This window comes from Arvicanthis niloticus, chromosome 5, assembly GCF_011762505.2.
Source record: "Arvicanthis niloticus isolate mArvNil1 chromosome 5, mArvNil1.pat.X, whole genome shotgun sequence".
NCBI lineage: Eukaryota > Metazoa > Chordata > Mammalia > Rodentia > Muridae > Arvicanthis > Arvicanthis niloticus.
In genome coordinates, this window is record NC_047662.1 from 86,530,612 (window position 1) to 86,556,026 (window position 25,415).

At 42.8% G+C, this 25,415-nt stretch overlaps 1 protein-coding gene and 1 long non-coding RNA gene across 9 annotated transcripts in view; one reads left to right on the forward strand and one right to left on the reverse strand.

Annotated features, from left to right (window-relative positions):
• Positions 1-1,999: 1,999 nt before the first annotated feature.
• Positions 2,000-25,386, reverse strand: LOC143442440 (uncharacterized). The gene is made up of 3 exons (XR_013110661.1): positions 24,737-25,386; positions 9,739-9,809; positions 2,000-2,324 (listed from the first exon to the last, which is right to left on the reverse strand). It is a non-coding gene; the product is annotated as an uncharacterized LOC143442440 (long non-coding RNA).
• Positions 23,183-25,415, forward strand: part of Lpar1 (lysophosphatidic acid receptor 1) — a 108,681-nt gene continuing 106,448 nt past the window's right edge. The window contains exon 1 of one of the 8 annotated variants that reach the window (XM_076934909.1): positions 23,183-23,359. The gene's annotated coding sequence lies outside the window, so the exon portion shown is untranslated. Of the gene's footprint in view, positions 23,360-23,584; positions 23,735-23,788; positions 23,899-23,927; positions 24,084-24,167; positions 24,714-25,415 lie in introns of those variants that run through there. The other 7 variants (XM_076934904.1, XM_076934906.1, XM_076934907.1 and 4 more) reach the window with 7 other exon arrangements.

Genomic DNA, 25,415 nt, shown 5'->3' on the forward strand with positions numbered 1-25,415 from the left:
GTGTCATCCTTTCAAAACTGACCCATGGGGGCCCAGGCCTGCAAAAAGAAAACTAAAAGCATAATGTGAAAAATATATCCCATTATATGCCCAGGAGGTGGTAAAAAGCCCAAGCAAATGTAAGAAGGGAATCACTGTGGACGACTGAGTACCATGGTTCACAGACAAATAGTCCCAGACACTCTCAGGTGCCAATGTCTTTGGGGGAGGGGGGCAAAAGAAAATATTATAAGACATAGGGTGAACATTTAGTTGGCTTTCCTCATGTGATACAGTGCAGACTTTCAGTGTTTTTCCAACTCCTGTGCTATGGAGAAAGGGTTTGAAGCAAGCGAAGGAACAGACCCTTACCACAGCGGATGCAAGGCTGGTCTAATCAGAGGAGGGGAAAGACTGTATCATTTAGGATAAACAAAAAGGGGAGAGCAATTTAATTGGCTCCTGATGTTCGGTCTAACACAGGCCAGAAGTCTTAAAACCTAGAGGCTTATTTTTATTTGTGAGTCTATTTATTTTTATTTATTTTTTAAATGAGTTTTCCATCTGTGTTGATGGAATTCCAGTCAAGAAACTTCCATCCTGGCTCCTTTGATCTTATGCTCACCTTTCAAAAGCATGAAAAGGTCTTCTCTTTCCCTTATGTAAAAGTACTTCCAGCCAGTGTTTAATATTAAAGAGATGTTTATCGGACCTGGGACGGGCATATTGAAGCTATTCTGCAGTTGGCCCTTTCTCTCCTGGGCTCTCCGTTCGCTCACAGCCACAACTCCCCCTCTCCCACCCTACCGTTCTCAACCCACGTTATGTCTTAACACGGTTGGTTTTGTACAGATGAGGGGGTGTGGGTGGCTATCCCAAAAGCTGTTCTAAAAGCGACGGAGACTAAGAAGAAGGAAATGGGCGTTTCTTCTGCGAAGCCTCTAGGCGAGCTGTGGAGGTTCCAGGGCTGGCGGCTTCAGCAGGCTGTGCTTGCTGGACCTTGATGAGAAGTCCAGGCTTCCAGGCGGTCCCTGGAGGATGATTCTTAGTGGGGAACCCCTTACTCCCCAACCAGATCTAAGAAAAACATCTGTCTATAAATTATTTAACTTCAGCAGATCAAACAGGTCTCGGTGAGCACACGTAAAGAAGAAGGAATTTGTTTTGCAAAAACCAACCAGTGATGTGTGTGTGTGTGTGTGTGTGTGTGTGTGTGTGTGTGTGTATGTCTTTTCAAGTGAAAACGTCATGAAGCCTAGGGATCAGAGAAGATTCTAGAACAAACTAGCTTTTTTATTCAAATTTGCTTTCCACAGTGTTTTTGCTTTTTGGTTTTAAATAAGCTTCAATGCTTATCAGTTGACTCACATGTTACATGAGTTTTCCTACTCAATGGAGGCATGTTTATGAAGTTTGTACTTTTCCAATTTCTTAAACAAGAGATTCATAAAGAGAAATGCTTCAACTTTAAGGAAACTTGATTTCCCCTTGTCTTTTTGCTATTATTTTATAATTATTATTTTAGTCAGGATATCATATAGCCCAGGCTGGCCTTGAACTTGCTATACAGCCAAGGCTTATTTTGAACTCCTGCTCCTCCTGCTTCTACTTCCCACGGCTACAATCACAGGCAATGCCCCTCCCCCACCCCGGGATTTTTGATCAACCTTAATTTAAAAAATGAGACACAGTAAGATGCACATTTGTATAGCACACAGAATCTATTAATGGTCAAAATTTTTTACTAGGATTTTTCAGATTATAGACTCTGTCGATACAGTTTGGGTGGACTTTCATTTACATATAGCTACATATAAATTACGTATAATTCAATTAATATGCAACTCTTTAGTTGCCATAGATTGCAATTAAAAAGCAATAAACTTCTAATTTTTTTGAACTTTCTGTTCTGAATAAAATGGTTTTTGCCTGTCTCCCCATTTCCGAAGCTCCAGGTTTGGAAGAAATGTCTTCATCTATTCACACAACTCTAATATCACATGGAATAATTAAGGCATTTTTATGGAAGGTCTATGTGGAGAAGGTTTTTGGAAAGACACCAGCTTAGTAAAATTTGGTGAAGGAGAAAGTAGACAACACACTGTAGGCTTTTAGGACTGCATTTATTATACATTTCAGACAGCAGAGGCTAACGGCTGGAGCAGCAGGTCAGCTGTTTGCATGTTTCTTTCTGAATCAAAGATGTGGGGCGGTGCACTTTACAGATTCCAGCTGTGCTTACTTTGGGGTTTCCTGGCTCTCCTCTCTTCTGTGCTCTGTAGCCTACGTGTCCAAACCTCAGGGGACACTCTGTCCAGCACGAGCCAGTCTCCTTCCGTTCTGTCCTAGAAATAAGGAATGTCAGATATGTGTAATGCTCCTCATGACCTGAGATACCAGGGGAGGAGGGAGAGGGAGGAGGGACAGAGAGAAGAGGGAAGGAGAGAGGAAGGGAGGAGGGAGAAGGAGAGAGAGAAAGGAAGGCAAGGAAAGAAGGAGGGAAAGGAAGAACAATGAGACAGGGAAAGGGAAGAGAGGGAGGAGGAAGGGAAGGAGGGGGAGAAAGAGGAGGAGGAGAAGGAGAGGAGGAAAAGACACAAGGATAATGAAAAGGCTAGAACCTTCAGAGTGAGCTCAGTGTGGCCCATTAAGTTGGAAGGAAGGAAGGAAGGAAGGAAGGAAGGAAGGAAGGAAGGAAGGAAGGAAAGACAGAAAATAAAAGTAAAAGCATCCAAAAATGAAGAATTGGCAGAAAGAAAGAGCTTTACCTATTGTTACTTCCTTCCTAGGTCAGTGGTTCTCAAAAGTAAATGTGCACTGGAGTCTCCTAGAAAGCTTGTCAGATGCGGACTCTCAGGACCTGCCACAGTTGCTCACTTCTTGGGGCTACTGTGAGGTCTGCCTTTTAACAAGACAGACTTTCATTGACATGCTGGAGTTGAAAAGCCGCTGTCCCAGGTTTGGGGGCTGGGAGAGGCTGTCTGCAGATGGCCTACATAGCATAGGATCTGTGCTTTAGAGGGAATGGGGGCAGGGAGGCAGCAGTGTTAAAGGAAATTGCCCAAAGAGCAAAACAAGTGGCAGTACAAAGTAGGAGGAAAGGAGGTGAGGACTGACAGGGGTCTGCTAAGGGCTTCAGCAGTGTGCCTGAGCAAGTCACATAGAAGACAGAGGCAAGAGCAGGACAAAAAGAGACCACTGAGTTGCCGTTAAGGCATTGATCAAAGTAGCCAAAGGTGGTATCTAAGTGCCCAAGTCTCTTTGTCAGTCCTGTTTCCCAATATGTGGACTGGAGATGCAGGTTAGTAACAGAATACCTCATATTTGCAATGCCCTGGCCTCAACCTGCACGTAGCATGGTTAACTGAATGAATGAATACAACTTACTGTGTGGTAATAGAGAGGTGAATGCTGGAGAGATAGAGTGAGGGAAATCCTGGGAGGTATTGGGGTACCTAATGCCATCCTTATCTTTTCATTGTTAGATGCCGATAACAGGGCTACCTTCCTTACAGCAAGTCTCCGTGAAGCAGACTCACACAATGTCTCCCTAAAATAGCTACAAAACCACAGCAGAACAAAATAAAAGGTGAGTCTTAAAAGGCACCGACAATAAATGACTGTGAGTCGCTCGAAAGAACAAGGGGTTCTCTTGTGAGGCACATACAAGGAAGAAAGCCTTCCATCTCCCTAACCACTCTCCTTTGTCCATGCTAAGTCATAGCTTTGTTGTTTTGCTGGGGTATCGCTTTGTGCATGTCTAGTCCTGGCTTCTCCTAGGTCTAGGAAAGCAGCACAGAAGCTCCAGGGTCCTGTCTCCATGACAACTTTTCTAGATGTTTTCATTGCCTTTTGTACTGAAACTAGGAAGGTGAGGGTTTTGTGCTAGACGCTCAAAAATTTCGCAAATGCTAAGACAGTGTTTGATACTCATGGCAATCTAATAAAATTGTAACTCAGGTTATCAATGAGGAAATCAGCTACTAGCATGGGACCCTAGAGAGAATGCCTGATACAGCACAAGTTCAATAGCCAAAGAGAAACGGGCTATGATTTCAACCCAGGTTACCTAGCACACTGGATACAATCCCATCACGGGATCCTTTCATGACACTGCTATGGTTATACTTTGTCTGAGACGTGAAGTAATGCATGGATCAGTTTGGTTTCCTGCAGGGTCCACTTTGCCACATATCAGTTTTGTTTTAATATTTTTTAGCCATAATATTTCAAATCTATGAGAATTCATCATTACCATCCATTTTCTACTTGCTAATACATTCTAATAGAAGTGTGTGCTGCAACTTCTGATCATCTTTTAAATCTCGTGGGAAACCCTAGTTGGAATGTTTGCCAAAAGCTACTTAGTTTTCTCCATTACATTCTCCTGCTCAGGCCATTTTCTCTTATTTTTCAATTTAATGTGCCTCTTCCTGATGAGTGAGAGTCTTCTAGTGAGTTTTCCATGACTGTACACTCATAAAGGAAGGATTAGAATGACCAGCATCTGTAGCTGGCTCGGTCTTCCTTAACAATCTTGTTGGGTCACCTTAAGTACCCTTTGGTAGGCTTCTTATCTGCCTTATGCTCTCCTCGTGCTGACATTTGGTTGCTGTTACGACAGAATTATGAGGTGGGACCCTTAAGAAGGGACTAGGTCGTAAGGGCTCCACCCTCACTAATAGATTTGTGCAATTTTAGCCAAACGGGTTTGGCCATGATGTCAGTGGGCTTCTGATAAAAGGCTCCGCTCCAGTCTTCCCATCCCTGTGTGTCACTTCCTTGCCATATTATGAGGCAACCAAAGCCAGTGCTCTTGGACTTCCAGCCTTTGAAACTGTGAGCCAGGCAAATGTCCATTACTCAGAGGTTATCCACACTGTAGAATTCTGTTATAGAGACAGAAAATCTACTTAGACGTACCTCTTCTCTGTCTTTTGGGGAGCAGATAGATGGAAGCATACTCTGGATCGAGCAACAGCACCTGGACCAGACCAGGTGTTGCTTCATTGGATGATGTAAAGGCTACATCCATGTTTATGAATTCGTAATGTGAAACCAGCCTAGACATATGCCAACAGATAAAGAAACGTGTATGTACACAATGAAATTCTACAAGCTGGAAAGAGGGAAGAAAATGGATGGAGCTGCTGGCCATTAGGTTAAGTGAAGTAAGACAGACTCCCAGGTGAGTCTAGAGAGATGAAGAGAAGATGCAAGTGGAAGGAGGACTGAGTTGGGTAGAAGAGAGCTCTAAGGAGGAGGGGCCAAAGAGGGTGGGGAGAAGGGAATGAAAAATACCATTTTATTCTCCTGTGAAGGATCTGTATTTCGGCATGCATATGAGCAAGGCACAAAAATACGTATATATGAAAAGCCCATAATGAAAGTTATGAACAACAATAAAAAAATAGACTGCTGCCAGATGGCTCAGCAGTTAAAGGTACTCTGCCACCAAACCTAAGTTCAATGCTATGCATCCACACAGTGGAAGGAAGGAGAGCACCAATTCGTGCATGTTGTTCTCTGTTCCACACACACAGACACAGACATATACACAGGCAGACAGACAGGCAGACAGACACAGACACACACACAGAGGCACACATACACACACAGACACACAGAGACACATACACAGAGAGAGAGATACACACACAGACACAGACATAGACATACACAGACAAACACACAGAGACACATACACATAGAGAGATGCACACAGAAAGAGACACACACATACACAGACACACAGACACACGGAGACACATACATACAGAGAGATACACACAGAGACACACACACACACACACATAGACACACAGAAACACAGAGACACACATACAACACACATACCTATAGACACACACACAGAGACAGAGACAGAGAGAGAGAGAGACAGACAGACAGACATGTAATACTCCCTGACATCAATCAATAAATGTTTAGACTACAACCAGATCTAGACAACAGTCTCCTTGCAGCCTTTTGTGAGTCTGTATGCTGAGTGGAGCTCAGTTAACCTGAAGCTCCGGCTTCGTGATGTGCCAGTAAAGGGGCTTTCGGCATCCTGTCTTCGAGTGACTAAATCGGCTTAACCTTCCCACTCACACACACAACTTTTGCTCATGGCAAATCTTGGAATTTTGGCACCTGATTGGAAATGTAGTTGCCACTTAGAAGCAGGAAGGAATTACCACGGTGACTAAGTGTGAATGGGCTTTAATCCTTAACTTGGGCAGTTTTCCTTATGTGGTTTATGGTGGAAAATTCCATGTAGTAGAGGTTCTGAATTCAAAATTGGCTTCAGGAGTCATCCATTGTGTTTATCTGGGCTGTTCTTACCAAATGAACCTTGAAAGTAAATATATAAAATCTAAGTTTCATGGATTACATATTCATTATATTAATATAATGGTCTCCCTTATCTACAGTGAATATATTCCATGACCCCCAGTGGTGGTCCAATAATACAAACACTGCATAGGATGTTTCTCCTGTATATTTACAACTGTAATGAGATTTAATTGATAAGGTAGGCACAATAAGAGGTGAAAAATAATAACTAATAAAAAGTAATCATCAAGGTATGATATAATCAATAATATGAATTATATTTCAAATCCTTAATATTTTAATAGTATAATATTATGCAGATTTTTGTCCAAATAATTAATATTGTTAATTATTTAATAACAATCCAGAGGTAATTAAAACTATAGAAGGTAAAATCATAGTTTGGGAATGCAGTTCAGTGGTAGAACATTTCCCCCACCCCCATGAAAGCAAAACTGGAGAGGCTTTGGGAAATTAATAAAATCCAATTTCAACAGCTGAGGAGCTGCTGGTTGATATGGAAAATCCATTGAGCAGAGATATTTTCTCAGTCTTATCTGATAAAAGTTTCAGTTTGGTGCTGTAGCAACTTATAGAAGTTGACTAAAGACCACAGCGAGGCAGGGTTAAAGAGAATCATGGGATGGAAATAATCTTTTTAGGGGAGGGTAGACAAGGCTGTGCTACAAAGTGCTGAAAAGAAAGGTATTAAGATATGTGTTGGGCTGCTGGAAAAAAAAGAGCTTCCAAATACAGGGGCCATATACATACATACATACATACATACATACATACAAACATACATACATACATACATGCAAACATACATACATGTATATATATGCTCATTATATATGTGTATATGTGTATGTATATGTATATTCTCTTTCCTGTGTTAAGTAACATTCTACTAGTAAGTGGTCCAGGCTCATGGGACAGCTCTCCTGCCTCCAGTTAATCATTTGGGGACACTGTTTAATCTCGCTTCTTCAATTCCTAGGGTGTTTCTTTAGTTGGTTGAAATTAGATTAAGCTAAAAAGGGGAAGCACAAAGCTGGAGCGCAAGCGATTTCCTTATGATGCAGAAGGCTGCCACACCTCCTCCCTTCCGCTGCTGAGGATGACTCCATGTCCATGTCTGCTACAAAGCAGTCTGGCAAAAAACGGAGGCAGGCTCCAGCGGAGCATCCATCGCCCAGCCAAACTTTTACTAGTTGGGAAGAAGAAGGATTTCTGGTGAGCACTTACAGTCTGCTCTCTTGAGAAGTGTGGAAAGCTAGGTCAGCCTCCTTTTCCAAAGCTCTCAAAGCCATCTGTAGCTTAAGGACCAAAAGGTCAGCACTCTGAAGTCACAGGACACAAGAGGAACCTCTTAGCTATCACCATAAAACTTCACTGGGTTTTAATTGCTAGAATCATTTGTTGGAGTCATTTCCTAACCACCTAAAGGATTCTATGTAAAAGTGCAGAATATCTTTTTTGCTTTTCTTAATGGAGCAGTGTGGTCCTTCTATTTTGAGGCCCTGAAAGATTAGCTCTGCTCAGGGCTGCTCTAAAATCCTTTCTTTTGTTCTTTCCAAGGCCTTCTTCAAATGCCCATTGTTTTCTCTCACAAAGGAGCACAAGGTAAACTCTCCTTAAATGGATGCCTCTCTCTTTTTAATTCTTTGGATAGAAAGGGAGAAAGGAAAAAGCTGGAATAAGTATCGGCACTTCTGGACTCATGGGATGTAAATGTCCAGAGATAGAGTGCAGGTGCAGCTTGATACAGGTGTCAAAATCTGTCCTCCAGATAAGTATCTGGGTGCTGGCTTGTCCTCTTTCCAAGTTCTTATTCATGGTGGTCTCTAGCATTGTAAGCTTTCAGACTTACAACTTCAGTTCCTAAGGAAATCCAATATTCTCCTTTGTTGTTGTTGTTCTTGTTTTGTTGTTGTTTGTTTGTTTTGCAGCTGCAAAAGTTCCAAAGATCACTGCTACAGAGCCCAACTCTGACCAGATTCTTGGCTCATCTCTAATTAATCAGTGTGACCAGGAACTCAATGCTGTGGATGCTTAGGACCACATCATAGCCCTACACCCAGGGCAAAAGCTGAACCACACTAAATGATAGAACGGAGAGGCATGTTCCTGTGAGCCCATGAGATCAAGGAAGCCAGATGATGGAAATAGTTCTCTACCCGTTCATCTGCTTACAAAGGTGATGCATTTGAAGCAATTGTATAGTGGCTTAAGTAGTTACCTTTATAATTTTTTATTATTTTAAATGTGTACATGTGGATTGGGTATGTGTGCCTAAGTCCCTCAGGTACATTTGAAAAATCAGAGCATAACTTGTTTAGGCCAGTTCTCTTTCCTCACCATGTGGATCTTAGGGATTGAACTCAGGTTCCTGGGATGGAACTTGAGGTGTCAGGCTTGGTGGGAAGCGTGTTCATCCAGAAAGCTAGCTCGCCAACCCCGATGCTCCCTGATGACGCAGGTAATTCTCTGCTCACTTGCCTGAGTTCTCCGGCAGTGTCATACTTTAAATGCTTTGCAGTTGTCACACCCCCATGTCCTTTTGCTTGAGGGCAGGCATACGTTGACCCACTGAGACCTAGCGATTTCAGTGTGCTACATCACGGTACTCCCTGCACCCCAACCGTCACTTCGTATCTTTGACTTAATATCCCCCCTTGTGTGTTTTTGTGACTCTGTGGACTTCTCTCTCTCACCTGCTCTACTATAATGGAAGCTATCAAGAGTAGAGTGTCCTTAGTCAGACTGCAGGAAACCAAACCTTTATTGCTTAAAAATACTAATGTATTTTTCTATGATCCATGAAATATTAGTTTTATTGACCTGCGGCTAGCCACCCTGAGATATTGCCTCAGGCTTGCAGTAGACAGGATATGTACCACAAGAATAGCAAGATCATTCATATCAATGAGGGCCAAGAAACCGAGCCTGGTAGTACCTGCTTGTAATTCTAGTACTTGGGAGGCATTTGCAGGAGGGTGAAAGCCCGAGTTCATCTTCAGCTGCACAGTTAATATAAGACCAACCTGAACTACATGAGACCCTGTCTCAAACACCACACACACACACACACACACACACACACACACACACACACACACACAGACAGAGAGAGAGAGAGAGAGAGAGAGAGAGAGAGAGACAGAGACAGAGACAGAGACAGAGACAGAGACGGAGAGAGAGGAAGAAATTGGAAAAGGAGCAGAGAATTGACTATTGCTTCTATACCCTTACAGCAAGCTAGAATTATTGACACTTAAATGAATTTAGTGTGTGGTGGTGGGTTTATAAAACCTACTCCGGACTAAAATAAATGTCATCATTTGTCACCTACCTAGGTTTAGGTAAGTAATCTGATTTTACCATGCCTTAGTTTCTCAAGATAGAAAGAATAGTACTTACCTCACAGCACTGAAGTGATGTTGAGATGAGTTGATATTAATAGATATAAAATGTTTAAGATGAGTTAAGACCTAAGAAAATAGCACAAGAGTCATATAACTATGTAGTCATAACTTTGTTAGTGATGGTTATAATCTTTTCATGAACATTTGTGTGTAAACACTCCATGAACAAAGGCAAAGGAAGTATTGTTCAGTAGCAAGTTCCCCCAAATAGGGAAAAATCCTGAAGCACAAAACACACATTTTCTTTTTATGAACCTTGTCTGAATTACCCACCTCTGAGTAAGAAAGTGGGAATGACATACTAATGGAAAAACAGGCTAATATGCCTGCCCCCACTTCACATTCGAGGGGTGGAATCGTTTATGGGAACGCTCTCCAACTTTTTAAATGCTGCAATCAAATCACGGCATGGAGAAAGCTACAAAACCAAGTTCCAAACAATGAAAATATCGGTTTCTTGGTGGAGCCGGTCCAACCATCTGGCATTCATATGTTGCTCTGGGGTGGGGGATCATACAGGCAAGTAATGACCCAACCCCACTTCTAGGCAAGCGGCTTTTTGTACAGGAAGCTTTCTCTGGTCACTTGTGGCTGGTTACTGTTACCAGAAGAAGCCTCCTCCCCCCACTTCCCCTGTTGATGATTTAAATTCAAATCTTTCTTCAAGGGACCACAAAAAAATAAAAATAAAAAATAAAAAAAGACTTAGAATGCTTATGAGGAGTGCAAGGTACTGAGGATTCTGTAAATGAATGTGTCCTTTAAGGCAGCTTTTAAGAAAGAAAGGGCCAACCTTGTTAGGCAAGCCAAACACAGTTTTAATGATCACTGCCTCTTCTAAATGGATCTAAATTAAATATTGATTATCTTAGTTCATGTTTAAACCTATTTTTGATAAAACTTGGAACTCAAACACTTGATATTTCTTATCTCTTTAGTATAAGCCGTGATTTTTTTTTTTTTTTTTTTTTTTTTTTTAGCATTTTATCTTTTCCCTGTACTGTGGAACTTGACATACATTTGAAGGTGCATTTGTTCATTTAAAATAACTAATCTAACAAGCTGAGCTACTAAGCGCTGGGTACTAAGTTAGGTACACTTACTTGGTAGGTTATAAGGAGTAATTTTAAAAGGAGTCATGCTTAGAAGTGGAAGACTGCTATAAAATGCCAATAGTGTTTCTTTTTTTAAACCAAAAAAAAAAAAAAAAAAAGATGGAAATGAAGTTGGAAAACAGAAGTGATACTCGTGAGACAAGTTAAACAGCAGTGCAAATAAAATGTACATTGGCGAGATTCAAAAGAACACTGTAACAGGACTGGCGGTGTGGATTCACAGTGCGCACCGTCCTGGGATTTGGGTGGGGTGTTGATTTGAATGAGGATGGCCCCACAGGCTTGTTTGTTTGAAGGCTTAGTCATCTGTGGAACTGTGAGGGAAGGATTAGAAGGTATGGCCTTGTTTCAGAATGTGTTCCACTGGGCCTGGGCTTTGACCTTTCAGAAGAGCACATGAGGCCCAGGGTAGCTTTCTCTCTGCCTGAAACCTGTGGATCAGATGTGACTTCTCAGCTACTGCTCCAGGGCCATGCCTGTCTGCTTCCAGCCATGAGGATCATGGACTAACCCTCTAAAGCTGTAAGCAATCCCCCAACTAAGTGCTTTCTTTTAAGTGTTGTCTTGGTCCTAGTATCTCTTCAACCAATAGAGAAATAAAGAAAATGGATAGGAAAGACAAAGGAATAAAAAATGACAACAAAGTAACTAACTTCAGGACAGGGGACATGGAGTTAGTGCATGGATAGAGTTGACACCAGAGGAGGCAGAGCTAGTGAAGCAACAGAATCAATTGCATGGATAAATGCTCTCTAGCCTGTTTTGTTAAGGTTTATAAGCCCTCTTAGGAGACCTATCTTGCCTTGGGATTGTAGCTCAGTGGTAAAGTGTTTGCCTAACATGCATCTAGCTCTGGGTTCAGTATATGGTGGTGGGGGTGGGGGTGAGGAGGCAGGCATGGTACCTAGTTTGGAGCAGTTAGATGGATGTTTATGTTTTATCACCCCACAGCTCTATCTCTCTGTGTCTCTCCTTCCCCTTCGCTGCCTCTTCTCTCACTCTTCCCCCTCCTTCCTTCTTAAAAGAGCAGAGAATCTAATGTGCACACAGATTGAAATACATCCTAGTGTTGTGGACCCTTTGGGTGACTATGATAAAACACATTAAGCTGGCTAGTTAATTTTCTTTTCTTTTGGGATTGTGATATAGCTGAGTGGGATAGGACTTGCTTGGTATGTGCAAGGACTAGGTACAATGCACAGTACCTGTGAAAGAGCACTTAGACAAATAATAATTGTGTGCATTATAGAGTATGGGCAGATTTTAAACAGAAAAAATCCATGAATCAGTGTTCTAAAGCTGGGAAGTCTAAGACCAGGATACTGGTAGAGTTGTGTCTGGTGAGGGCTTGTTTCTGACAGAGGTGCTGTCTTCTCATGGTATTCTATTCTCGAATGGCAGAATGGTGAGGACAGTCTCTGGGGCCTGTTATATGTATGCCCACCCTTCTTACTCACAACCAGAGCTGTCATTCCCTAATCATCTCTCAAGCCCCCCTCCTCTTCATACTGACCCCCTCATGACTAGGGTTCAGCAAAAGACATTGGACGGGACATAAATATTTAGAGTCTGGAAATCAGCCACAAAACCTTTTTTTTCTTTATAAAGTATGAAGGGCACACCAATTGCAGAGCATTAAAAAAAACAAAAACAAAAACAAAAAACAAACAAAGAAAAAAAAACATTAAAAGGAAAGAACAAATCAAACTGAGTATTTAGCTCTAGAAAGAAGAGAGAGTAGCAAAATGAACCCTGGAAGTCAGTAGGAAGGATTTGACTATAAACACAACACCGGATGAGACGTGTGGCAATCAAGGAGTGTGATTAATAAATCCAGCTAGCTGTGCCTCTGAACAGATGAAGCAACCTTTAGTAATGCGAATGCCTAAAAATTGCTAAATCTATAATACTAACATAAACAAAGGGCTAAGACACGACTTTAGAAGAAGATTATAACAGTTTCCAGTCAGGAAACTTGAAAATATCAGCTGAAAGACTGTTACATGAAATTTGTTTGGAGATAAGGAGTAAGAGAGCTAGGCAACCTGGGAAGGCATATGTTACAGGCTGTGCTTCCCAAGAGGCAGCTGCTGAGGCAGAGTTAGAAGCACAGTGTGTATTAGAGAGCCCCTCCTGTGGAAGGGAGAGATGGGTAAGCAGGGTAGGGATCAGGATGCCACAGACCCCATGCAGACCTCTGGCGCTCCTGCAAAGCCTTAACTAGCCCTTCTTGGGCCTTGGGGGCAAAGGTAGCCCTTTGGAGATGTCTCTCTTTAGACAATGGCTAGGCCTAAGTTTCCTTAGGCACTGGCTATGGTCCACCCTGAGAAGAGAATCATCTTGGCTATCACCACTTTGCTCACTATTGCCTGAAAGAATGTGCCAAGGAAAGTCGAGTTCTACCTCAAAAGCCTCAGAGGACTGTGCAGGTACAAGACCCCTGCTATCCACATCCTTTGAAAGAGATAAGAACTGGGATCCAGGGAAAGGAAATAGAATGCTATATTTAGAATATGAAGCACTGACCCTTCCAAGATGGAGGAACCCTAATCTGGTCAACTTGATAGCAAGTGGCCCACCAGTCTCCTCCAGTAATAATGCATCCTAGGAATTCAGAGATGACTCCTGTAGCTGGCAGCTTGCATGTTCAGAAACAACGCTCATTAGATTGGATTTGGTAAGCAGGGCACTATGCTGAGTGCATTGCTTACCAAACTCCAGGCAGGCATCGCTGACTAGTCTGTGTGTGTGTCTGTGTGTGTGTGTGTGTGTGTGTGTGTGTTGTATTGTGTGTTGCCACTGGAATTTCCAAAGAGGCTTAATTGTGGCAAGAAGATTAACCCTAAATCTAGGTGTCATTAGCCCATAGGCTGGCATCCTAGACAGAATAAAAGGGACAAAAAGGCAAAAACAAGCCGAGCACTAACGTGCAGATCTCTGTCTCCCAACTGTGCACACAGTGTGTCCAGTTTCTTCACACTCCTGCCATGGCCAGAGTAGCTTTGTCCTCTCCTCCTTCCTTGTCAAAAGAGATGTTCCCTCAAACTGTGAGCTGACTTAACTATTCTCCTTAACTTGCTCTTTTAAGGACGTGTTGAGAAGAGGAACTTATACAGAGTCTACGTTGCCAGACCTACACACATTCCTCTTCTCTCCGACAGCCAACTCGTTCATCTGTTTTATGGGGTCATACTGACCCAGACTGGCTCAGTCTCCCTGTGTGAGGAAACGAACAGGCATTGGATGCTCGACTTCTCCTTTACAGTCAGAATAACTGTGTGAGGACTGTGACCACTCCAGTTCATTCTGGGGTTGCTTACCATCATTTCATTGCACCTGCCAAAACTTGTCCCTACAGGGTCAAGTCCATCTTCTCTTGAACCAGTATGGCTCTCTTTGAGAAGTCCACTTGTTTATATTGTTAATCTTTCAAAACCTTTTCAGAAACCGTCCCAGAAAGGGCTGTCAGAGTGACTTCATATTCCTTTTCTACGTGTTTTCATGGACAAGGGAGTGCAGCAAAGTCTGTCAAGACCCAGTTATTATAAAATCTCTTCTTTGAACACATATTTTTTTTTTTTAATTTTATTGTTGTCTTGAGACAACATGTAGCCCATGCTGGTTTTTTTTTTTTTTTTTTTTTTTTTTTTTTTTTTTTTTTGGTTAGTGGAGCAGGAAGCCTGCTCCACTAGGCTTCCTGACACAAATTCATTTTCTTTGTTTTAAAAGAAATGTTTGTTGTTGTTTGGTTTTTGGTTTTTCGAGACAGGGTTTCTCTGTGTAGCCCTGGCTGTCCTGGAACTCACTCTGTAGACCAGGCTGGCCTTGAACTCAGAAATCCACCTGCCTCTGCCTCCCAAGTGCTGGGATTAAAGGTGTGCGCCACCACCGCCTGGCCCATGCTGGCTTTGAACTCACCACATAGCCAAGGACAACCCTGAACTTCTGACCTTACTAATGCTGTATCCCCAGTTCCTTCCTCATTCTTTTCTGCATGGTGAGTCAGAGCACTGGTCCTTAAAGGAGGATAGCTTTGCAACTTGGTCTCTTCTATGTAAATATTCTTTACAGTATTTTCTCCTCTCGGGTCTTCCTGTTCTCTCCAACATCACCTCAGGAAGCAGGTGCTCTCTGCTTTCAGAATGCACAGACCTCACTCTGTTACTGTTCCACGGTTCACACGTGGTTTCCTGTCAGCTCTAGCCACATTATTCTGGTAATGAGCATCTCTCAATCTCTCTGTACATATTTTTGGCTCTTCTGTCACATACATGCCTGAGTAACAAATGCGGGGAGAAGACAATGTACAAAAGACCTCTCAAAATAGAGCTCCAGCTCAGAATGTTTATATCCCTCTAAAGTCAGAACACACTGTATACCACTGTCCACTGAAACATATTTTATATATGTTTAGAGTTAGGGTGTTGGCAATGGGGAAGTCATATTTCTGCATAGCAACAAACCATTGATCTTTTGTATAACGCTAACTTGCCTTGGGACATGATGGTGACAGGTCTGTTCTATACAGTTACATAATCATTTTCTGCTCCCAGGTGTTTTAAGCTTATGTATCTAATGACAACTGCAGCCCCAAAGGACCTTGTGGTTGAACATTATTACACACTCGTTTGTTTTCAATAGATCCACATGATTTCATTTTCACTTAAAAGTGTGTTATTGGGTCAGGTGTGAGTCACATGCTTGCAATCCCAGCATCCTGGGGGCAGAGACAGGAGAATCATAAGGCTAGTCTGGGCTACATAGCTCTTTCTCAACTACATGAATTAATGAATAATTAAGGTGAGATTTACAAAGAATGCATCTTATTAATATTAAGTGTTCAGTTTAATGGACTAGGACAATTCTATACACTCTACCTACCACACTAAGAACGATGTAAGAATTTCTCTAGCCATAGAAGCTTCCTTGTTTGAGTCTCTCTCCATCCTGTAGACAACCACTGTTTTGATTCCACCATAATTGATAAGTTTAGCCTATTTTAAAACTTTATGTGAGCATATAGCCTGTAGTATTTTATGTCTGTTACCTTTTGCTCAGCGCTGCTTTTATTTACTTATTTATCAGTATATGGGTGTGTTACGGGGGTGCTCCAGCTCGATTGCTCATAGAAAGCATGTGAAGGTCAGAAATTCTGTCTTTCCACTGTGTGGACTCTGGGAATGGGACTCAATTTATCAGGCTTGCTGGTAAGTCCTTACCCCCTGGCCCATCCTGCTGGCCTTCAGCCTGAGTTTTGTTCATTCAGGGTGTATGAATAGTTTGTTCCCAGTATTACCAACTGTCTCTATGTGTGTCTGTGTGTCTCTATGTCGTCTGTCTCTGTCTGTCTCTCTCTCTCTCTCTCTCTCTCTCTCTCTCTCTATCTCTCTCTCTTTCTGTATCTTAACTTTGGAATATACTTTGCCTTTGGCAGAGTATGTTTTGGCCTCTGGTAAATGCAGGAAGGTTGACAGAGCCAGTCAGGTAGACATAGTCAGTGCTTAATCAGGTAAACTTTGAGCAGAGGTGTAACAGATTTCTATCTTGTTCTCTTTCAGTGAGTTTTAAGTCTGAGGCCAATATACTTGAGTCTCTCATTTTCTCAGATTTATCCACAAGTCTATGTAAAAGAGTTCCACTGAGGCTCTGAGCTAACACTCGGACTGTTTGTAAGTATATCACCAATTTAAGCTAACAGGTAGATCCCTCTAGTTTAATGTCCCAGAGAATATGACTTATTGTTTGTAACATGAAAACCTGAACAGCAAGAGGGGGCTTCTTGAGGCTCAGTGTGCTACCCCACACCTTTAATCACAGAACTGGGGAGGCAAAGGCAAGTAGATCTGTCAGTGGAGGCCAGCCTGGTCTAACTAGTGAGTTACAGGCAAGCCAGGTCTACCTAGTGAGACCCTGCCTTAGAAAAAAAAGAAAGGAAAGGAAAAGAAAAGAAAAGAAAAGAAAAAGACAAAACAAGGGTCTTTTTCCTGTGTCACTTAGTATCAGGACAGTGGCTGCCAATCATCGCTAACCTGTAGCCTCCAAAGCTGGTGTAGATATTACCACTCAGAGAGCCAAAGCAGATAGCCACAGAGATTCAAACAGTATTAATGCAATGTACTTAACAAAAGGCTGGAAGAAGCACATGCTGGGGTATTTTATAAATAGTCTTACAGTTAAGCCACGCATGTTATATTCTTCTGGAGAGAAACTGGGTACAAAGCTGTTACACTTTGAGTCTTTATGTTTCCCACTGGCTGTGTCTTACTACTTTTCCATGATGTTGTGGAGGTATGTCAGAGGCTGTCCAACCTTTGAGCATGTGGTCTGACTGGTGGTCACAGGGTACCAGGGATGGGCCTTTGAACGTTACAGCCCAGTCTGTGATTGTGGCTTGGTGTTCTGCTTTCTGGTCCACAGTGTAGTGAGCTGCTTTTGCCACCCGCCCCCTCTGCTGTCAATCATGCCTTGCCTAAAGGACAGACTCAAATCCTCTGAAATGTGAGCCTAACCGCCCTTTCCGACCTAGCTTGATTCCTTCCAATATTTTAGCCACAGAGACACAAAAAGTATTAATGCAATGGCCTTAATTAACTGCTAGAGAAATTACACAAAGTACAGAAAATTCCTCTTCCCCACTATTGCTCAGGGTAGCCCAATACCCCATCACCTTTCTTGCAATGTTCCCATTGTGTGACTTGGCACAGGGCTCAGGAAAACTTAGCATATTATACCAGTCATGTTTTATCTGAAAGAAAGGCTCATATTATTTCATGGGGCTTGCAATTTTATTTATTTATTTATTTATTTATTTACTTACTTACTTACTTATTTTACATGATGTAGCACATTCTCTGCTCTGCAATGGGTAAAAGTCTAGAACTTCTAGGTTTTGTTTTACAAATTTAGGTTTTTAACTTACTAAAAATGTGCATAAACAGGCTTGGAGAGACAGCTCAGTGGGCAAGAGACAAGGTTTAGTTCCCAGCCCCCACACCATGGCTCTCAATCATCACCGCACAACCACCTGTAACTCTAGTTCCAGGGGATCCCATACCCACTTCTGACCTCCGTCAGCATCAGGCACACATGTGCACATACATACCGAAGAGTAAATCACTCAAACACATAGAATAAAATAAAATAAAATAAAATAAAATAAAATAAAATAAAATAAAAATAAAAATAAAAACCAGCTTGTAAAAATTCTCATCGAATTGGAGCAAAGAGGGAAGCCATTGTTTTCTTTATATAGAGTGCCAGTCATCTTTGCATTAAATTCTATTGAGTCACTAGTTAATTATATGTGATACTATTTCTGGACTTCTAGTTATCTTTAATACAGCATCTTATCAGCCATTGCATCAGTTCCTTGTCCTAAGGATTCTTTTGATTATTCTAAAACACTTATATTCTTCAATTAGTCACATGAATGCTTGAGTCACCTTGTCAAGGTCTGTGAAAATTATTTTAATGACAATCTATGAATTTATTCATGTAAGCATTTTGTATTAGCTCCAGCTCAATAAGAACCTGTTGCAGTTATGACTGAGATTGTTCAAAACTCTTCTTTAATTGGCTGGGATTCTTGAGTGTCAATCTTAGGGTAGCAGCTGCAAAGCTTACTGTATTTCACATACTACTGGATCAAATTGGTTGGGATTTAACCTGATACCATATCACTCATAGACAAGAGGCCTTTGTTTTAAACCTTAATACTACCTAATTTCTTTTTCTTGTTTTATTTTGTTGGCAAGGGGCTTGAGCTCACTGTTGAAGGTACATGATAAAGCTATCTTGATTACTAACCTTACTAAGATTTCCCATGAAGTATCCTTAAGAGTTAAGGCCTCTAGACCAGCTTGTCAGTTATAATGTTTAATTTTGCTAGGGAAATTCCTTGCTTTTTGGGGGGAGAGAATTTTCAAAAATGAATGGTGAATTATTTTACATTTTCTAACATTAAACCATTCTCACAAATGGGGGAGATATCTCAGTAGTAAAGTATTGGCCTAATAAATACCAAGCTATAGGCTTGATCACGAAAACTACAAAAACCAACCAACCAACCAGCCAGCCAGTTATATGTGTGGTGGTAACCTCATATGTTTATCTTGAAGTCTATTTCTGAACTTGGTTTGACAGCATTGTGTGTAGAATTTAGTTTCATTCTTTATGAGATTAGCCTAGTTTTATGTCTGTTTAATTTTAGTAATAAGTTTTATTAGCCCATAAAATTGAGATAACCTTTTTTTCCTATTTTTAAATTATTTTTTATATATATTTTGAGACAAGGTTTCATTATATAGTGTAGGCTGGCCTTGAACTTGTGATCTTCCTGCTTAAGCTTCCTGAGTGCTGGGTCGTAGGCATGCAACACCTGTCTTAGCTCTTTAAAATCCTTTGAGGTTATCTCCATGTGAATATTTGGCCAATCATAGTCATCAAAATGTTGATCTTTTATGTGGGTAAAATTTAAAACAGAAATTAAAATTATTTAATAGTTAAATATATTCTTTGTTTCTTTCTTTTTCTTTCTTTCTTTATTGGTTTTTCAAGACAGGGTTTCTCTGTATAGCCCAGGATGTCTTGGAACTCATTCTGTAGACCAGGCTGGCCTCGAACTCAGAAATCCACCTGCCTCTGCCTCCCAAGTGCTGGGATTAAAGGCATGTGCCACCACTGCCATTTTTTATTTTTTGGTTTGAGATTTTTTTTAAAAGTGATCACTCTTTTTTAGTTTCAAAATTTCTACTGAAACTATCATTGAAGTCTCCCTTTCAGAGTCATTTCTTCTTCCCTTTCTTGTCAGTTTTACTAGAAACGTCCCTATCCTCCTACTATTTTAGGCAGTAATATTTTGTTTTGTCCACTTTCCTGATCATTTCTTTTAAATAGTTATGCTATTTTTAGCTTTAAAATTGTATGCACAACGCATACACCTGCATTCTCGCTTTCTCTGCCTCCTCTTGGATCTCTGCAGTTTCAGTGCCATAGGGAGAAGTGCACACAGAGGAATTATCAATTGAAGTCTGCTTCCAACGTCACTTGAGTTACTCACACAGAGAGATGTGATAAGATACAGGTAAATGTGTGCTCACTCAGTTTCAGATTTTAGCTTTCTTGCTGCCCCAGTGCACACCAGGAAGCTACCAAGTAGCTCCAGCTTCTAGTACCCATTCCTGGGGGTCTCCTTAGCCCATTTCTTTTCTAAAGAGAGTTTCTTCTTCTTCTCTTTCTCCTTCTCCTTCTCCTTCTCCTTCTCCTTCTCCTTCTCCTTCTCCTTCTCCTTCTTCTTCTTCCTCTTCCTCTCCTTCTCCTTTTCCCTCTCCCTCCTCCTCTTCCTCTTCCTCCTCTTCCTCCTCTTCCCCCTCCTCCTTCCCTCTTCCCCTCCTCTTTTTTTTTTTTTTTTTTGTAATTTGGATTTGTACCACCCACCTTTGTCTCTGACTTTTTAAAACAGAAAGTGTCCTTAAGGATAAGCCCCACCCCCAGGGGAAAAACAGAGAGAGGCTATCAAGCAGGCTGAAACCTCAAATGATATTATGTTCTTGAACCGATCTTTACATTAAAGAGGGAAGGGAAAGGTCCAGCAGATCTTTGAGTTGATAGTTGTAGTGGTTAGCTGGTAGTTGATTTTCTTTTCTCTTTTCTTTTTTTCTTTTTGCCAGAGGGAAGGGATCTGAGGGAGGCAGGAGAATTAGAGAGAAGAGCAGTAAACCCTTCTGAACAAATGACAACATCAAAAGAAATGGCCTGCCTTTCCAACCCCAGGAAATGCTTCCTTGTTTATAATGTTTGGACCACTGGATAATGTGTAATACTTTAAGGTGTTGTGTGTGTGTGTATGTGTGTGTTTGTGTACAGTGTACGCACAGACACACATATTTGTGGCTGCCACATGATAGCAAGTGCCCTCTACTCTGCCACTGCCCTCAGGTGGGGACTTTCACTGAACCTGAAAGCTTCAGCATCCTCCACATGTCTTGGGAGTGTTTTTTCTCATGCTTGACAGCGCCAGCATGTTGTCATTGGCTTCTGCTGAAGTCATCTGAAGAAGTACAGTAAGAGACATGCTGTTTGGTGAGATTATTTAGTACACACAGAGAGATTATTTAGTATACAGATAGGACAGATGATTCTGAATGACAGGAGGGCTCCAGACTCCAGGACATGTCTAGGCATCCCCTTCTGTTTATATACAAACAGCATCATAGATGTTACTGTTTTAATGAACTTATTCAAATACATTGTCTTTGATAAAGTCAACTTGAAGCATGGCTCATGTACCCCTGTAATGCCAGCACTAGGGAGAATAAAGGATGGCTGAGGGTTTGAGACCAGCCAGCCTCGGTTACATAGTGCATTCCAGGCTTGCTTGGAGGACATTGTTAGACCTGCTCCTAGACAACACATGAACAAGATACCTAGAAACTCTGTGAAACAGTGTATAGCTGCCACCTTGTTTTGTAGACTTGGGCCTCATTTCGAACTGGTTTTAATGGTTTAGTCTGGGTTTGGCACTATTGCTGTATTGTATCTCATTGTGTCTCTTTTGTGCTGGACACCTAACCCACTTCTGATTGTTGACCTAAAGCTGGCTGCAGAGCAATCTCAATTCAGACAGGCCTTTGCTTGTCAGCAAGACAGGTCTGTCCAGGCAGACCTCTTGTTTGTTTCATTTTCAGCCTTGGTAGATGGAATAAGGAAGAGATAAGACAAGGATCTCTCTCTCTCTCTCTCTCTCTCTCTCTCTCTCTCTCTCTTTCTTCCCTCCCTCCCTCTCCCCCTTTCTCTCTCTGTCTCCCTCATTCTCTGTATGTGCATATGTACATGTTTGTGTATGTATTGCATATATGTGTGTATTTGTGCATTTGTGTATGTATGTGCCTGTGTGTATGTATGTCTGTGTGTTTGTGTCTGCATATGTATATGTATGTGCATATATGTGTATATGTGTGCATTTGTGTATGTATGTGCATATATGTGCATGTATGTGTATATATGTGCATTTGTGTATGTGCATATGTGTATGAGTATGTGTATATGTGTGTGCATATTTGTCTGTGTATGTATGTGTGTTTATGTATGTGTTTGTGTGTGTGGATGTGGGTATGGATCAAACCCAGCAAATGCTAGGCTAGCCCTGTACTGCTGTGATGCCTCCTTTCACCTCTAATGCACTGGTGAGCTCATGAGTTTAATGAGGACAGACACTCCCACTTGAGGTTGAGAAGGACCACAGAGTAGTCAAAGTAGCCAATACATAGTTGGGACAGAAGCAACTATATTCCTCAAGAAGACAAGAGATAAAACCAGTCATTCAAGGTGAGTGAAAGCTAAGAGAAGCTCATTTCCCTCGGGCTTTTAATCAGTGAGGGATGGCTAGCCAGGGGAATCGCTTTAAAATATTCTTTTTATTTGATATAGAAATATTGCTATCAAGAAACTGAACAGATGGAGTAGTAGGAAAAAGAAAATTAGGCAATAGGTCTGACTATTGTGAGTTTAGTAGCACTACAGGGAAAAAGTGAAAACCTCCCTCAGTGTATTCTTATTTTCTTTACTATGTATGTATAAAAGTTGACGGTTTCCTGTTCATCCCAAATTCCTAATAGTTTAAGACCAACTATCATTACTTGTGATTAGGGAGTGGTTTTCATTTATAAGCTTATTTATTTGTTTGTTTATGTACCGCTGGGGATCAAGCCCAGGGTCACGTGCTTGCTAGGCAAGCACTGCACCTCAAACAACACCTGTTACCCTATTGGATGTGTTTCTGTCTGTTGTCAGGAACAGATCTGGTGTTGGGCACGACTATATTAACAATAAGTAGGTATAATTTTTATATTTTAAGTAGATAGCTATAAAATAAGTCATAAATTGGTATAAAATAGATTTGTAAAGCAGAGTCTTTTAACGAGAGATTTGAGTAGTTTTCCCCTTTGGTTTTTTGAGAGAGGAGGTCTTGCTACATAGCCCTGGCTGGCCTGGTATTAGCTATGTAGTACAGGCTAGCTCACAACTCTTTATCCTGTCTCAAGCTCCTCAGGGCTGAGATTACAGGTGAGAGTCATCATTGCTGCAAAATTCTTAAAAGTAAGCAGCTTTGGAGAATAAATAAACAACCAGCTTTACAGTTCAGTACTGAGCACTGTGAAAAACCATGGACAGGAAACGGTCATAGTCCCTTCAAGTCACAACCTGTTGAAAACTTGAAAACTATCCAACCCTCAGTGTCTTATCGGTTCCGCCCATCACTGTTGGGCAGCGACCTCTTTGTACCAAGCAAGAGGTCGGGGATCCACTCCCTCTCTGCCTTTCATTTCCTATCAGCTACAGTGCTGTCAGCCAGTCCTGCTTTCCCGTGGTCCTCCAACCCTAAATGTCCCTCAGGCTTTTACTCCCAGGCATCTGCTTTTGATGTGTGGAGGACTCCGCTGTGGGTTGAGGCAGAAAATTCCGATGACTCAAGAAACCCTGGGGGCCTGGAGTGTGAAGCAGGTGGGTGACATGGCATGGCTGGAGAGTCCTCTCTCTCCCTGTCCTTATCTACTACTAAGTGATGGTAAGGCTTCTGAGCTGGAACTCTCCAGAAAATGATTCCTAGGTCCTGCGCCTGCCTACACCTCCAGGTGTGCTTTCCCCGCCCTTAATTACCCTATGAAAATCATAGTTTGCCCTTGGAAAGTTACACTCCTAGCGGAAGAGAAAATTATAATCATAGTTCTAGGGGCACAAAGGCACACTCGCTTTGATTTGCAGTTGCAAAGCCAACCATTTCTTTTTTATGGCCTGAAGTACAGGGCCATGCTGGTTGAAACTTTGTGCTGTCTGAAGAAGCTTAAAAACACAACTAGGAGGAGGCCATACACCAAGGTTGGTTTTTTTTTTTTTTTTTTTTCCTTCGTTTTCTTTTCTTGTTTTTCCTAGGCTCGGTGACTAGGTTTCCAGGGCTTTTCAAAAGAGGAGGGAAAAGCAACAAAGCAAAAATGCACCGGGCAGGGAGTCCACCAAAGCTCTGCAAGAGGCCTGGCGCCGGGGTGAGCACCGGAGGGGGCAGGGGTGACGGAGGTGGGTGTGTCTGATGTGCGCCGGGAAGGTACTGAATGGAAAGCTTAGCCTCCCCTCACCCCTCACCCCCCTCGACCTGTAGCAGCGCGGGAAGTTCAGTGAATGACTGGGGGAGGGGACCACAGAAGGCAGAGTCGCTGTGGGTGCCACGCAGGTAAGGAGAGCAGAGTGGCTTGGGGAGGGGGAAAGGCGCTCTGGGGTGCAGGGAGTCGTGACTTGTGCTACGTGGATGTGGCAGAAAGCTCCAGAAGGCAGAGAGGCAAGGAGGCTGGTGCCCGTGCCTCTTCTGCCGCCTGCCTGCTCCTTGAGCCCGGGAAGTTGGAACTGGGCGGCAGTGACGCCCCGGGAGTTGTGACTCTTGTCCTCCAGCGCAGTGCTGCCCTCCGTAGGCTCCGGGTTGTACCGGGGTGAGGCTTGGGTTGGACTGGCCCGGAGGCTGCGGGAGCTGCGGAGCTGGACCTAGCAGGTAAAGGCACCGGCGGTCGGGTGTCCCTCGGCGCGGGTGGCGACCGCCCCGCCTCCCATCGGCGCGATCAGCTCGCACTGTCCTACCACCCGCGGCTTTGTAGCCCTTCGCGAGAGCGCCTGTGAGTGCGCGCGCCCGCGGGCCCGGAGTGGGTGGGTGTGCGCGCGTGTGTGAGGCCGCCTGCAGGAGGCGAGGCTGCCCTGGCCTCCCGCACCAGCCGGTGGAACCCAGCCCGGGAGGGAAGTCGCCGCAGCCGCCCGGGCGGCCCTCCTGCCCTTTGGCCAGGTCAGTGCGCCCCAGGGTCCGTCCGAGTGACACGTAGGTGGCCTTCGGTTGCTTACCTGGGTCGGGTTGGGGACGCGAGAGGGCTAGCGAGGGGTTCCCCAAGTTACTTGGTGCCGCGTCCCCGAGGACTTAGATGGCCCGGGTGTCCGCGCGTCCCGCGCTCAGCTCACTGCTTACCAGTGACCTCGTCGTCCCTTGAGTCTAAGGAATTTAAACTTAAGTTTCCTTGAAGCCGCCCGAGGCTTAGCCTGTACCTGGGAAATGCAAGGCAGGGGAGGGACCTGGCTTTGCTTCGATGGGTTGATCGGCTGTTTGCTCCTGGAGGGAGACTTTACTGTGGATGGTTTTAAACTTTAGGCTTGTTTTTCTTCGCTGCCATTTGGTCTTTGATGTGAGGCATCCAGGGCTTGTTGCTGTTTCCAGGCTGGGGCCCTAGACTGTCTCTTTTCTCAGTCCTTTCTTCCTCTTCTCCCATCTCCTTTCTTCCTTTTGCCCGTGCTGCTTCTTCTTCTTCTTCTTTTTTTTTTTTTTTTCTTTTTAGTTGCAACCTACGGAGCTTTCTTCCATGTGGTTTTCAGCGAGTACTGGGATGTGAAAAGTTTCACTCTTAAGCTATACCCATGGCTATAGATACCTATTGCTAACTGCAACTAGGAGAAGGTAGCTAGTTATTAAAGCGGAATCCTCTATTCTTTTCTGCAGTGCTGCGTGTTTATCCTTTTGTGTAAGGGTCCT